Here is a 12,298-nt window from a genome sequence, read left to right on the forward strand (position 1 = left end):
ACTGAAGATCTTTATGCTGAGTAACAATTTCTGTTCCCGTGTGTGTATCCCTTCTGGACGGGAGCTTTTTGTAAGACTGAAGGTTCCCAAGTGTATACCCCACAGCACCGCCTCTTAATAGGAGCCCCCCCACCCCTGTCTAGTTTGTCCATACACACAAGTACATATGCACTAGCCGTCATGCACATGCAAAGCCTACACGCACATTCCATTGTACGCTTCACCAAGCTAGTGTAATCAGGGCAGCATAATGTGTTTACCTCTCTAAGGTACGAGAGTTTGATTAAGGAGCAGCCATCTGGCAGAGGAGAGGAGAGGAGAAAAGAGGAGGAGAGGAGAGACTGTAACCTCTACTTTAATAAATAAAATCAATCCTGCCATTGTAGTCATTATGCCCACGCAGACATGTCTGTACTATAATCAATCAGTAGAATTGCAGTTCAGCCTCTAGAACAAACTATACGAGACATAAAACTGACCATTAACAACTGCAACACCTGCCTGATATCACCATCACGCAGACATAAACCACCAGTGTCTGTAGCCAACATCTAGTTGACATTAGCATATTATGAGAGCCAAATGTCATCATTTGCTACTTCTTTTTCCAAGCTGCTGTTAATTAGCCAACCAAGCAATCACTTAAGACATTATTATCAACAAGTAGTGATGGGTAAGAACAGGTGGCCTTATCTAAAGCCATGTTAGTTTAACACAGAGGTCTCAAAGTCACGGCCTGGTGGCCACTTGCAGCCCACGTCACCCCTACTTGTGGCCACGAAGAAATATAATAAAATGTGGCCCTTGAAGTTATTTTGTTAGGGAGGAGATGTTTGTTGTTGAGTGCAATGTTAAAATAATTTCTTTAAAAAGCAAAAAAAAAAAAAAAGACTTAATATGAAGGCAATATGAGCAGAGAGTACAAACATGTTGAGGGATTGGCTGTGTTAGTTCAGTGAGAGTTATTTGTAGAGAAAACAATTTTCACTAGCAGTCAAAAACTAATGTGTACACTTACATCTGTATTCTTATTTTGTTAAATACGAACAAAATTATAACAGAAGTGCTGTCACGTGTCTGGCCAGAAAGAGAGTACCAATTTGTTTTTTTGGTAGTTCAATGAATGGTCAATGAAAGGCTTCAGTTAAGAGTGAGGAAATATTTGTGGGTGTTTTCTTGTTTGTGTTTTTGTACTACTTGAACACTAAAGTGGCCCTCCAATGAGATGACAGCGCCAACAGTGGCCCACAGCTCATTTAAGCTTGAGACCCCTGGTTTAAAGCATAAAGGCAACTGAGAGGTACCAAGTACCTCCACCAAGAAGGCTTCTTTTTCATTGCCATTTGTCTTTTAGTTGCCTGTTTGTCATTGTAAAAATAATTCTTAAAGTTGTTTTGAATTAAGTAGAGAGAAGGAAAAAAGCAAAAGAAGAACCCTATAGCCCATTTGGTTGTATCAAATGCTAGATTATTTTGATCAAGGCAAGTTAAAAGCATCTACAAAAAACAAAAATCTAAGGTTTTGTAAGGACACTTTCTTCAACCCATGCTCACCAAAATTATCACTAATGATCTTCCAAATCAAGCCTCACCAAAGTTACCGCAGGGATGTTTGCTTTTCAAAAGCATCATGGCTGATCAAGAAGTCGCAAAGTATACAAAGGAAGTACAATAAGGGTAACACTTCACCAATAGTGGATACTGCAAAAGCCAAAACACATTAAAACAATCTGTTAACTTTGCAAAGATATAGTGGTATCGCTTTTAAAGTTGCACATCACAGAAGAGTGGACTAATAGCCAATTTATGATTTAACAGAAATTTTACACAAAACGGCGTCCACTTCCTGTTGCCTTAACTAATCAAGTTCTCTAGCTGCAACAGCACAAAACTATATATGGTGACCTAAAGCCACAACTAAGAAAATACAGTATTTAATTTAAAAAATGAAGGGATGTCAGGGGTAAATAATAGCAGGATCTTGCAGGATATAGCCTTCCTCTGCTCTCCCTGCGGTACCTGACAGGCCTGCAGCTAAGCTCACCCTCAGCCATTACTTCTACTATAGCCTTCCTGCTCCATTAAACTCAACAAGCTTAACTCAATGGCTTTCATTCCTCACAGCAACGGCTTCTGCTTCATACCCTGGTGGCTTTTAACGGGAGAGGGGCAATTTGAGTGGGGGGGACAGCATTTCCCTTGTTAACACAAAATATGTCATGCATTGCCCTTGTTAACTTTGAAAGAAAAATCAGTGAAAACAATATTTTTACCTTCTCTGGTCTCCCTGTTGCTGAATATGAAGATGTCGTTCACTGAGCGGTACGGCAACGACCTAAAAAGCTACAATAAAAAAGGAGTCATTAAGTTATACTGCCCTTGCCCTGCTGTTGCATTTAATCTAGCAGTTTTAATACAGAGAAAGTAAACTACACCCTACTTTAAGTCTAGCATCAAGCAGGATTCCAGTTTGAGTCAACGATTACTGATTATGAGAAAACAGGAAAAAGAAAACTCTTTTAATGATAGCTCCCAGAGTCTTTATTCTTCAAAGGAACAATCTTTAGAGTTAATATCTGCCCTGTCTGATGATTTGTAGCAGTATAACTTTCTGGCATTAATTTGAAACGCATGTTTAGAGATGAGTTAAGCATGTTGGCTCCCAAGGAGGACACCAGTCTCACCAGTTTGTGTGCCTGCATGGGATATTTGAAATTTGATTCCCCTCTCCCGTGTCTTCTATTGATAATACAGTCATGAATAGTAACATTTTTATACATCAACAAAAGAAATGTATTGCAGTTTATACCGCCAGGAGATTTAAGTTTTTTAGTGCTGCTGCATTCATGGATTACAGCTAGCACTAGACTACATGGGCACGGCTGTTTGATAGAAACCTTTACACCTCCTATGAAGCTCATTTTGATTACACAAGAGATGCTAAGGGACTCTCCTGAGCTGAGCTACTGCTCTTGGGTTATGGACGAATTGTGTTGGCTTATTGGGGCCTAGTTTGGTTGCCTAGCTTACCTTCTGTATTGTGGTTGCTGCTGTTTATCAATGACCACAGGCAGCAGTGTGACTGGCTCTTCCGGACACTGCTGCCAACACACATCTGTTGTTTTTTTTAATTAACATGTCTCTCTCTGGACCATCTGGGATCTTTACCCCCTCACCAGGTTTTAGAACTTCTATGGAAAAAGACTCATTTAATCTTTAAGTAAAACCTTTATATCCCATGTGATTGGATGGCTCTCTCTCTCTCCAATCACAATTGATGGCGCTGCTGTATTTTCAATCTCAAAGCTCTGAATTGCATCCTCACTGTGCAAAAAGTACTCTTAACGCTCTACTGCCAGAGACTAAAACACATTCTAGGATATTGAATGGTTTTATTTTGCTGCTATTTTTAACTGGGAATGTGCAATCAAACCTTGGCCCTATGAAAAATATTACCACTATTAAAAATATAGTAGATCCTGGCTTTGTGTATGCTAATGTTAGAAGAACTCTCCATAAAATGGACTTGATCAAGATCTCGGCTGCCCCAATTAACATGGATATTATGGTGTTATTATAAACTCAGCCAAAAGAGTCAGTACCTGATAATCTGACAAGATTTTTTTCCTAGAGTGTTTGCAGCACTGATCATAACGGTGGTAGAGTTGCAATGTTTGTCAAATCAGTTTTGTACCTCCTTAACAAAATCTAACAAACCTAAAGCCAGACAGTTTGAACTGCTTGCAGTTAAAATATGAGTAGGATGATATAAAAGATGCCATTTCCTCTCTGCCATCTTACAAAGTCTGAGAGATTCAAAATTAATTGTCCTGTGTGACTTAAAATGGGATTTGGTCATGTTCTGCATCCAAGTGCCTGCAGGAATCTTTAAACCTAATGCAATTTCTTAATGTTCCTATAAGGGTTAACTCAAAAGATCCAAGACCCTACAAATCCACCCAACAACTATTCATCCACTGCAGTACTTTTAATGACTTACGCGAACATTGTGGTAACACTTCTGTAAGACATACTAGTTCAAACCTTGTGTTTTTAAAATATATTTTAAAGAATCTGATGAATAAGCTCTTTTAAATTACATGTACAATAGTGATATTAGCAGAGTTAATGTAATACATTATGTTGAGTTTGCATGGGAACATTTTTACAATAGGCAATGAATATGCTCCTATAAAGAAATTTGGATTATCTGTGAAATACATGGTTCACAGTATAAGTACTCAGGGAAATGAATGCCAATGCTAGGTCAACAAATTCCCCTGCAGACTGAACTTCCTACAGAGGGGTAAGAAATAGACCTCAGATGGAAGTTTGACCATCACAAAACTACATTAGTTCTATATAGGAAAACTCAGTTAAAATCAAAAGTAAAACTGATATTCAGCATTTTGATGAACAATTTATATCAACTAGTTCTGTTTTTCATCCAAATGTAGCAAAGTGTCAGTTTTCTAATTTGAATTCTCTCTGGATCCATTTCTTTTGTGACAATCAATAAACCTTTGAAATCTACTGAGCCAAAAAAAACAGTCATCTGAATCCCCATCTTCTAAAGCTTACAGTGGATTTTTTTACTCATATTTGAGTCAGACTAATATAATCCTTAAAAAAAAAAAGAGAAGAAGAAAAAAAACAAACACTAAAGCATCCCATGCTCTGCCCTTATTTAGGGTTGGGCATCATTCAGATTTACGAAATTAGCATCATATATCTGCAGCTTCTCATATTAAGATTCTACACTTTGTAATAAAGTCATTTGAAAAAAACTTGACAATAATACCTTACACTAAGTAAAACTGCCTTCTGCCATTTGTTTGTTGATTCTGTTGACCATGAGTAGTCTCAGTGACATTGGGGCTATAGGGTGGTTCAAACACTACAGATAGGAAGCAGTGCATTTATACATCTGAATACAAGTCAAATTGATTCAGGATTTTAAAAGGAGTTAAACTTTAGGCCCCATTTCTATTAATATTAAGACTAATATGTCTACAGCTAAAGTGTGCCTTTATGCAAATTATACTGCACTTTACTCAGTAGGCTCTACTCTAATTTAAGCTGTTCACAAACTTCAAACTGCCTTTCAGCAACTACAGGCATCACTGCAAGGTTTACAGTTGGTTCTCAGTGCTTAAAAAAAAAAACATTCATGTTTTCCAGAAATGAATCCAAATCTTAGACAATGTTGGCAGTCATACCCTAGGAGCAGACTTGTATCATCCTACAAGTATTTAGTGTGCAAAATGAGCACTTAGTGAAAAAGATGAAGGTTACAATGTTTGTTTGTTTTATTGCTGAAATAAGGCCGGTCTGAATTTATTAAGTGGGAAAATCCTTGTACAAGTTTCACTGGGTTTCTTAAATATTCTTAATTATGATGACATTAATTCCATGCATGCTTCCTCCTCTGCACTTTGTCTAGACTATCACAGTTCTTTTGATTTTATATCAGCTTTATTGTCTAGTGCACATCACTGTCTAATTGATAATTTGGTTTACTGGCACAGTTTTATATACAAAGCCTGTATGAACTTCCAACACCTTCAGACAGTTGGATTACTTTGTTCATTTTTAGGGTAGCCATCTGATCTCATTACATGAGCAAGATGCAACTTAACCTTCAGAGAACATTAGAGCTGCCCATTTGATTTTCTTGATTTATATTTATATAATTTACATAATGGTGGTATCCTCTTGACCAGATCTCTGGTCATGCTAAAATAGATATAAACATAACACAAAACACAATAGCTGGTCATCTCTCACACACACACACACACACACACACACACACACATACACACACACACACACCCACCCCCTTTAGGTGTGGGGTTAACTTGTGATAAGGCCGATTTAACTTTAGCAAAGCTTTGTACACCTGTATGCATCTGTGCGCACTGGTTTCGTTTCAGCTTAAGTGTGGAGTTTTTGTTTATTCTTTCCTTTGCTGTTTAAATGTGTGAATCTGTGCCAGTGGATTTCTGACTGCTACTCTGCTCCCTCCATTTGTTACGGTCAATCAAACACAAGAGAGACAGTTGAAGGATTCATTTATTTAAATGGTATGATTGTGATATGCTTCAAGAATGACAGTTTGTTGTATTTTAATGTGTTTTGTGACATTTCCTACTCCTAAGTTTCCACTTAATAAGATTTTGATTGTTTGATTTTAAACTAGCAGATTTAAAACCTCTGTACTGAGGCAAGATTACAAGGATTATGTCATCGTCTAAATAACTGTGGAACTAAACCTAATGCATTAGATCTGAATATTCTTAACTTAGCGATGGGACTGTGCCAACTCTCATGCACGATGATACAAGCATACATTTTTACATAAAATATCAGTCATGTAGCAACACCATGAATTTAAGCTCCCTGGAGCGCACAACAGCCATGTTCAACAACCTGCAAAGCAACACACTGCTTTAAAAATAAGCAAGAAAACTGACCAAGATAAAGGTAAAAACAACAAACTTGTTTCACCACTTATGGCAAAAACACCACTGACTACAACCACGCTATGAAGCAGGATATAATACCAACTAGAGCTGGGCCATGTGACCGCAAAAAAAATTGGTTCAAAATTTTACCTCAACTTGGATGAAAAATTATTTTCAGCAACACAAATATACACACGCACACATACAGACACAAACACACACTCTCTCGTTTCATTTGCTCAACTAAAACCTGGGATTTTCTTCTTTTGTTTTAATATGACGGTGCTTCAAATGTTGTAACAGATTGTGGCCAAAAGTAATATCACCAATTTTCACTCTGATTTTTTCTTTTGTTTGATGTTGTCTTTACTTAAGTCAAAAATGTGTTGAAAGAATGTAAATGAAAATGCGGTGTCCAAATTGCTCGAGATGTGCAGTCAGCTCAGCATTTGAGTTTTCCTCCATCATGTTTCCATGTTGCAGATTGTTGTTATGAGTCTACCCAGCCCAAAGTATATAATAGGGGAGAGTCTAAACACAATAAAATAAATAAATAAATGACATGGACAAGCTTACATTGATCAGAGGTTCTGAATGTCAGTTTTAATTCATTTTGGATCAAACCCCTAGCCCTATTAGCAACTGGTGATGTGTGACCCAGAAGTAAACACATGACTCAACCAGCACTTGTTAGTTGCACTCCATTTAACAGGAAAATGTGATTACACAATGATAGAGGAGGGCTTTAAGGAGCTGGTTTAAAAAGCTCACCCCAAGATACGTCCCACGGAGAAAATATTTTCTGTTTTACTTTGTGAAAATACTGCACAGCTCCTGAGGAGGTACAAGGTTAAATTATTTTAGTCACTGTTAAGCTATTAAGCAGTTATGCTATGCTATATGCTATATGCTATACTTAAACTTTCCAGAAAAACACCTCCTAGAATACTTTTGTAATTACATTTGACTTGTGCTGTGTCACTGGACATTATGCTGATAGTGGCTCAATGGAAAACGAAGACTGAAAATGTTCATTTTGTTTATGCTAACAAACAAAAATATAATTGACATTGATAAAGATATTTCAAGAGTTACTTGAAATATTGTGATATAATTTCATCAGCATATCGCCCACACCTACTTAGCAGTTATATATTCAGAGTTGTTTTGATAATTAGAGGCCAAATCCGACAAGTGATTATAGAAACGCATATAAAAACACACTTTATAACTGTCTGATTAATCTACTAAACTGTGACTCTCTAGGACAGCTCATCATTTCCTTTAATATCCTGATCAATCCTGTCCTCATGTCAGGGAGAATTTATTATGTATTGTTAATGCTATTGTGTTAGCTTATAGGTATGACACACTCAGTTAAAAAAAAAAATACAATCATGACAGGTTTGTGCTGCTATTTGATACCTCAGGTATATATCAAACTGGAAATAGGGTTGGGCGGTATGTAAACATTTTCCAATCGGCAATCATCAGTCCAACAAATGCCGATGGCCGATATATTTGCGCATGCGCAGACTTTTTGATGGGCGGGGCAACGTAATCATGCACGGACTGATTTGCGCGTTTACAACACAGAAGCAGTCCAAACATGGACAAACTAGTTTCCAAAAAACAAACAAACAAAACAAAAAAAAAAAAATGCTGTCAGCGTTAACGCCGCTTAAACGCGGTCATCATGATTAAAAAAAAATTAACGCTCAACCCATCTGGAGCGCAGAATGAACAAAATTTGACAAACTGCCAAAATGCGTTGACAGAGACATTTCAGGGAATTTGACTTCCCAAAAACTGCTTACATTGTAAGTAACTAAAACCCCAAATTAAAACAAATTTAGAAATTCCTCCACAAATGCAGAAAAGCATTTTAACTGCAAAATGACATAGGTACTTGGCAAAAAGGTGGTAATCATTTGAGTTGAGTCGCCCCATTGAATCGCAGATGCAGACCAACTTCCAGCTATTGCAACATGTTGGCAATCTTTTCGCATTCATAAATTAGACACTGATTATTTGCAAATCTTCGCCAGTTTGAGTGTGAATCTGAATCCCATCAGCCAATACGTCCAATCACCTTGCATTCAAAAGTGGTTCCTGCAACTGCTTGCAATTGGATAATGAACCTGAAAGAAAAAAAAAAAAAAGCAAAGCTACCAGACATTTTCTTCTAGTTGCAATGCGGTTCTGTCCTGTTTTACTCTAGGAAAATCGAGTCTTCTTCTTTAAAAAGAATTAAAGGATGAGCTGTGCTACTAGGCTCACGTGTCATATTTACTAACAGCTATAGATTTGTCAGATACCTAAATCTATATTATTTTGAAACATCAAACATAATGTGACTGCATGCATTCAGACTTGTGTTGTATTAAAAGTGATGCTTAATCAGATCTGTTACTAAAACTCCTGTTGTGGCGTTTAAGAGAGACCAGGGTACATATTCAGACAAATTAAAACGCCAGATTACCTGAAACAAGTGGATAAATTGGAAGGGACTTTATGCATTGTTGTTATTAAATTTGCAGAGAAATTTAATAACAACAACAACAACAATATTATCAGTATCAAGCTGATCTGTGATCCTAGGACAGGCAACTAAAACAAAGGCTTTCCTAAGATTTCTCAAACGCAAAATGAAATTTGAAGACTGCGTATCTGTGACATTTTATGAATAATTCATAGGATATTATGAATAGCTTCTTTGTATAATTAGACTTGGAGAGTTGTCCCCTTCAGCCACTTCTGTCATGTAAGCCTGGGGGGGGGGGGGGGGGGGGGGGGGAACAAAACTAAAAAAAACAACAAAAAAACAAAACAAAAACCTTTTCCACTCTAATTATAAAAGTTCTACAGGCCAATAAGCTACGTTATAATTCACCTATCAGTTTTTATGTTTATAGAAACTATGAAGTCTGTCAGAGACTAGGCTGTTTGTTTACTTGATTTAGATAGGATACTTTCTTTTTCTTTAGTAATCACTCAAATTGCATTTGACACATGCTATAATTATTTTATGCCGTTTAACTGTAAAAAGCAATTCCCGACATACCAGAAAACAATTAGATCACAATTAGATTTCTATTAAAGCAGCATCAGCAAAACTACAATGTTACATTACCATTTTATGTTCCCACTGTGTGTATTAAACCCGTGTTATAATAATATTTACCTCAATTAAATTTAATAGTCAAATCTTGTTTTAACTTAATTAAATCCATTTCAAGCCAGGCAGCTCATTAGATTGGCTGGCTTAGTTGTAAACATACAAAGAAACACATGCACACACAAGTTTTTGGCAGATATGACAAATATGACATAGGATATGCAACACTGTAAATGTATGTTTATAACCCTATACACTAGAGCTGGGCGATATATCGAGTTTTTAAAACATATCGATATATTTTTATACGAGATATAAGATGTGACAATATCCTTTATATCGATATAGTCTATGTTACGTTATAATTATAGTTGTGGAGCCGCAAGTTTGCCTCTCTTTCGTCCACTTTTGTCTCTACGCAACGTTACTCCGCCTCGCCTTCACTGAAGACAACTCCCCCTCCTCCCCCATCGCTTCACGTGCAGGCAGCGACAAGACGGACGCGGCAAATCTCCGTTAACGAGTTACTGCGCATCGCCCCATGCGTGGGGCTGGACGGCGTCAACGTGCTAACGAGCTAAACATGCTAACGAGCTAACAGCGCTAACCCTAAAATCCTTTCATTCTCTCAAAAGTTGATAGCGCGCCTTATGTATGAATTCTGGTTGTGCTTGATGGCCGCGAACCGATTTTATGTGGTACACGGCGCTCAGCAATCTGTCACAAATGTTTGAGTACGACTTTGGTAAGCTACGGAGCTGCACCGCTTAATAGATTGTCGGCGCATTACGGCTACCGAGGAGCTTCGTGGAGTGATACGTACTGTGCATCAACGTAATATTACCGTATTGTGTGTGTATAAGGACCATAAATGGCACCTGTAAGAGAGGTGGTTATGAAGCGGATTTCAAACTCCAGGCTATCAGTCACACAGTAAAACTTGGGAACAGAGCAGCTGTGAAATCTGTCTTTGTTATTACGCTCAGCGTCTTTTAGTTTACATTTTGACTGCACAATTGTGAGCTCTTTGTTTAGCACAAAAACAACCTTGTTTTCTTTTATTTATGGAGCATTATTATTTAATGAATTCTCATAATTTAATTTTGAGTAATTTTTCATGTACATCTGTGCTGTATGTTAATAAAAGTGCCTGTGTGACATCTGGGACACAGCTTTGACTAAGAACTCTCTTTTTGTTCTTACTTTATGGCTTAAAAAAAAAAATCGAGATATATATCTTATATCGCCATCCAGCTAAAAAATATCGAGATATGAATTTTGGGTCATATCGCCCAGCCCTACTATACACACATTTTTATCTTTTTATTTTTTTATTTCGTGGATTTGACAGAAAGCATGTGTTTTGCTTTTTTAGTTTGCTCTGCACTGGAACCTTCCCGACCTGGCTGCACTCATCTGAGGCTTTCACTCTGATGTTGCTGTTAAAGAGAGCTTATCAAACTCCTTTCTGGTTCTTTCTTTCTTTTCAGAGATCTCATTGTTAAAGCCTGCAGAGCTAGAGTGAACACACCAGGGAGGAAATACTGGACACAGTTCTAATGCCTTTCATCTTTGCAGACTGGGAACAGCTTCCTGTTATTCAATGGACACACTAATTAGCATGAATACAAACATTTACTTAGCCTAGACAAAGATGTGAACACACGCACGCATACACGCACAAAACCACAGTACAGTGAAAACAGCGACTCGATCGTCTTGATTCATTTTCACCACGCCAGGTCTTTTGCGCAGTTCTTCCCAGAGCAGCGTGCCACCCCGTCCAACAACGATTTTACGTAATACTTCCTTTTCTTTGAAGTGGCACAGCTAAATGAGTTTTCAAATCTCCGTAGGTTTCACTACCAGAGAGAAACAACCACAACTTGATAGGCACCACTTACATTCAATTATTTTTCACGCACACACACTTTTTCAATAAAGCATTGTGACTCATTACCAGTCCATTCTGAATACTGAGGCACTGCTTCAGAGCCCTCTATTCTAAAATTATGCAGATACAGTGCTCTGCTGCACTTCACATACATCAAGTAAAAAGATACAGTGAAATCCTGTGAGGGAGCAGAAACAATGATGGAAATGAAATGCTTCATTAAGCAACAGCTATGGCTTTTGTTTTGACAGGCTGATGAATTCGGAAGTTCCTTTACGTACACAGACTTGCACTGCCTCAGAGCTCTTCTTTGTGTACAGAGGTCTTTATCATTTTATTGGTATGAGTACAATAACGAAATTATCAGCAGAAAACAAATGGATCAGCGTTTTGTGATTTTACACGGTTTATGTTGGTGACCTTATGAGCCTACATCTCAACCACATTAACCTCCTAGGACCTGGCGTCCACATATGTGGACATCACATTTTGGGTTATTTAGACCAAAATACTCAATTTTGCTCTACAAGGGCCTGATATCCACTCATGAGGACATTATACTGCTACTGTTCTATCAAAATGTTAAATGAATATCCTCATGTGGCCCTTATTTTTCTTAAAAACAAAGGTAAGAAAAAAAAATCTGGTAATTCTTTGTTTTTACATTCATCGGGCCCCAATATGCCCAAATATCAAAGAGAAATTAAAAATGCATGCCGTGGAAGAGTTCGAGTCTTAGGAGGTTAAATAGCACATTTTAGCTCTCCGTTGCTCCGTCTGAAAAGTGACGAAGGAAGAGATGCTGTACTTTTGAGACCTT

At 37.6% G+C, this 12,298-nt stretch overlaps 1 protein-coding gene across 3 annotated transcripts in view; it reads right to left on the reverse strand.

Annotated features, from left to right (window-relative positions):
• Window positions 1–12,298, reverse strand: part of LOC309717931 (RNA-binding motif, single-stranded-interacting protein 3-like) — a 162,899-nt gene that overhangs the window by 132,054 nt on the left and 18,547 nt on the right. The window contains exon 2 of one of the 3 annotated variants that reach the window (XM_082552864.1): window positions 2,273–2,342. The exons of the other annotated variants lie outside the window; for them this stretch is intronic. The gene's annotated coding sequence lies outside the window, so the exon portion shown is untranslated. The remainder of the gene's footprint in view (window positions 1–2,272; window positions 2,343–12,298) is intronic. 3 annotated transcript variants of the gene reach the window in all.

The sequence above is a fragment of the Aulonocara stuartgranti genome (genome assembly GCF_965226115.1).
Source record: "Aulonocara stuartgranti genome assembly, chromosome: 11".
Taxonomy (NCBI): Eukaryota; Metazoa; Chordata; class Actinopteri; order Cichliformes; family Cichlidae; genus Aulonocara; species Aulonocara stuartgranti.